Source organism: Sinohyriopsis cumingii, chromosome 17 (genome assembly GCF_028554795.1).
Source record: "Sinohyriopsis cumingii isolate HCF-2022 chromosome 17, ASM2855479v2, whole genome shotgun sequence".
Lineage (NCBI taxonomy): Eukaryota > Metazoa > Mollusca > Bivalvia > Unionida > Unionidae > Sinohyriopsis > Sinohyriopsis cumingii.
Window position 1 is genome coordinate 73,970,968 of NC_142977.1, and position 4,184 is coordinate 73,975,151.

General features: G+C 34.3%; 1 long non-coding RNA gene across 1 annotated transcript; it reads left to right on the plus strand.

The window, feature by feature from the left end:
- The first annotated feature begins 1,693 nt into the window (after nucleotides 1-1,693).
- Nucleotides 1,694-4,184, plus strand: LOC149779243 (uncharacterized). Its single transcript, XR_016415384.1, has 2 exons — nucleotides 1,694-1,711; nucleotides 3,702-4,184. It is a non-coding gene; the product is annotated as an uncharacterized LOC149779243 (long non-coding RNA).

Consider the following 4,184-nt stretch of genomic DNA (forward strand, 5'->3'; position numbering starts at 1 on the left):
CATAAATACATATATAGTTAAAGGAAGATTTAAACAGACATTGTCATAATATGCAAAAAGAGTTCATACACATCCTTCTCATTATCAACCGGCCACCACCTAAATTAATGTAATTTATTGTCGCCTACAAAAGGAAATTTTGCTTTTGGAAACTCAGTTTGCTCTGCAAGAGGAAACACATTTTTATTTTTTCCTCATGGTGATATACATTGTTGCTTTTATTAGCAAACAATCTGATAAGGTGATGAAATCCGATAGTGAAAATTCCATATGAAAACGCTACAAATAAAAACTAAATACAGAATGATAGTTTGGGAAGAGAAAAGGGGTGGGTGGGGTGGGTTCCAATTACATTCTAATAATATTACCATTTTTTCCTCTCCAAATGTACCATAGTTTTATGATATTTGCGCTGTATATTGGAATTTTACAATGTACAACTTATATATTTCTGGTAAATTGTATTCAAGCCAGTCTTTAAAATGTTATAACAAAATATATGCGTCAATATATTATCTCACCTCATCCAAATCGATATCGGGCTCCGAATTGATTGACACAAGTCCTGATCGTAAATAAATCGTTGACCTTCCAGTTTCAGCTTCTGATATTTTGTTTTCAAGATCACCGTCCGATTGCTGAGACTGGCTCATGTTAAGATGCAAATCGACGTCGCTGAGATCAGCAGACATTCTTTTTTCCTTTTTTATGGAAAGGCTGCTTGAAATGGCGGTTGAAATTTGCGCAAAATACCGTACTAATTACACGAGGAGGATTGATTGGCTGGATTGCAATCATGTGTTGCGGATGCTGTGCTAAGCATTAGCTAGATATCGCCTCGCTGCTGCTGCAGAGTTACGATAAAGTCAATCATAACACACGCTTCACCAGAATCACGTTTATTCACATCGTTACGAATGTTTGTTTACAACCTTGTTGCCAAAAAACAGAACACATTTCAACATTTAGATGCTGCATGCAACATAGCCAGGTAACCATACATTGGGTATCCTTATCAAAATATAATCTTTCGCAAGTTTCGAGGGGTGGGGTGGGGGTGAGAGTGAGATAATGCTGGCTGATTAGGCCCAAATTACGGCCTTATTCGGACCTAATGCCAGGCTGACCATTTCAAATATTACCAAGTTTCATCATTGATTTAAACGTGATATTTACATTTGTTTAAAATATGATATTTCTCATTATTTACCAGGTATCCTGGCCTCTCCTATTTTAACGCACATAAGTACTTACTTTCACTTTGTCAGAAATATACTCCTTTCATAGTGATACCTCTCATTACTTTAGAAACATCAGTTATGATAGCAAAGTATGCATAAAAATTACAATGATATATTCCCTTATCCATTCTTTAATTTAATTATGAAATATATCGTAAAATATATATTTCTTATAAATTTCCACAAATTATAATAACAAAGAACCAACGCTGAAAATCATATCCAGATCAAACTGTATAAGACTGCAACTTTCTAAACGGTATCACCTGTGAGTCATGTTGCAGACACGTGTTGAGTAGCAGAAAGGATGCATATTATGGAAGAAAGTTGATTTTCCCCATCAGAATAGTTAGTAAGGATTTTTATGAGGTCTTACTGATTGAGAAAAAAAAGAATTAATGAAATGGTGTTTTTTTTTCAAGGTATGTATCTTTTTTTCATTTCAGATAGGATTTTAAACAATGGTGTTGGTGAGTATGACTCAAATGTTGATCAGTATAAATTAATGTTGTGGTTTGACGTCGTTGAAAGATGCATTCTCGAGAACAGCAATTTGATGATGCTGCGTCAAAATAGGTTAGCATCATAAAAGGATGTGGGGCAATACATTCAGCGATACTAATCTGCATTTAATGAAACAAACCCTGATTTTACACGAGATGGTGGCATTGTAATATATAATAAAATGAAAGTATGTAAGACTTTATTTCAGGCACCTTTGTGCAAAAGTTAAACAGTTTGCTGTAATGTATAGCGAAATAATGTAATTAATAACACCGAGAAACAAAATTGTCAAAACTGTGGCAATGTCGTTAAAGGGTTCCTCTCTCTCTCTCTCTCTCTCTCTCTATATATATATATATATATATATATATATATATATATATATATATATATATATATATATATATATATATATATATATATATATATATATATTGGTTTCAGTATGCTAATGTTTTAGTTAGATATTTTTCCTCTCAGTATTTGGGTCTGAGTATGTTAGGGGCTGTCCATTTAGTACGTGCGCTTGAAGTGTGGAGGGGGGTTAACCCAAATATGCGTACGCTTGCGTAAAGGGTGGTCCACTGATAATGTACGTGCGCCTAGGAAATGGGGTGGGAGGACACTAGACAAACTTTTTAAAGTTGCAGAGCTAATTTCTGTGATGCCGCCAGACATTCAACGTCGTCGGTGGAGAATCTGTTTTATCAAACACGTTAATATTATTAATCCTTGATCGTTTCTGCGTGCATTAAATATTGGTCATTCTATAAAATTGGGGGGGGGGGGGCGTTAAGCATACATACGCAAGTGGGGTGTGTGTAAAAAAGTATTCATGTGCATGGTGGATCAAGTTTTGCCAGATTTTTGCATACGTAACAAATGGATGGCCCCTTTTTGCATTTTTTCAAAAGTAGATTAATGTAAAATTTACCTTTATATTAAATATACCTTATATAATAAAAATAAGAGTACCGTAAGTTATTTTCAAGAGCTAAATTTATAATGCATTATTTAATTGTATGCACATTATTATATAAAGTGACCTGGTAAAAGCCGTTTGATTAATGCCGTAATAATTAAATCACTATTGATGTCATTTGCCAATTTACTGAATTTAATACCATTGTAAAACAAATAATTTAATGCCGACTTGAAACAACTTTGTGATCCTTGCTTACGTGGAAGTGTTATTTTATTATGTTGACACTAACAATAAGGAACATTTGTATATATGTTGCTATCAAAAATTATGCAGAGAACTATGTTCCATTTCAGAAAATATTAACGAGTATACCATTCCAATTCTGAAACGATTACTCCCTACACATTAAAATAATAACTGATGACAAGATGTGAGCTTAGTTATTTTGAGCAGGTAAATGAACGTCTGTTATAATAGAAGCATAAAATGTATGGCAGACGATGCTAGATGCTGACATACTTGTATATATCTGCCATTTTGCAAGTCATTGTGGGTAATATTCTGGAATGCATTATGAGTATGACTGGTACTATGTTCTCCTTTCTTAAAAATTGAATAGCTGTAAGGGGTGGATAAGAGAACAGTATAACAATGTACTAGTATCACCCACAATGCCTTGCAGAAAATTACCCACACTGACTTGCGGAAATGGTGGATATGTACAGGAATTTCAGTGCCTGTTGTCGTGTGCTATAAATTCTAAATGAAATTGACTTTTGTTTAGCAGCTCAGAATCTATCAAGTTTTGAAGTTATAATTTTTAATTGAAGCATTCAGAAACCTTGAAGGATATAACTACTAGACTGTGTCTTAGACTTTTGGAAAAGTAAAATGATTCACTGGCAACTACTGCAGGCCCTTCATCCCGCTGTTTTGAGAATTTATCCACCAGAAGTTTCATTTTCGTAGGTATAATTAGCTTTTACTGTAACTTTATGAAAATGTATGGTTTACCTGCTTTTCTCATATAGGGATGAACGCACGGAAGACATGACCCTTGAAAACCAGCAAAGAAAGAGAAGTACATTAGCAGTCACATCAAGAAAAAAAAGAAGAAAACTGTTAAAGAAGAAACGCTTTGAGCAGCAGATTCAGATTAGTGAACTAAAATCAGCATCCATTTCAAACTTTACACCACCACATGACGAGGAAAAAGACAAATCTAGATGTGAACAGTCAAGAACAGATCGTGGTTCACAGACTTGTGATAAGAAGGGCAATACATCCTCTTCTGTCACAGATGAAATAGAGCAGGATTCACTTGTGACTAGCTTGCAAAAATGACAGAAAGCTAGAAAGTATGTCGGATCATACAGTGGTATTGGAGTAATCGAAACATATATGTATGCAGGACAGATCACGAAGATCTAGCATTTTCATGCTTCATCTTTACCTTATTGAGACTTTGCTTGACAAAGTCAGCAGAGCACCATAGTACTTATATGCATATTATC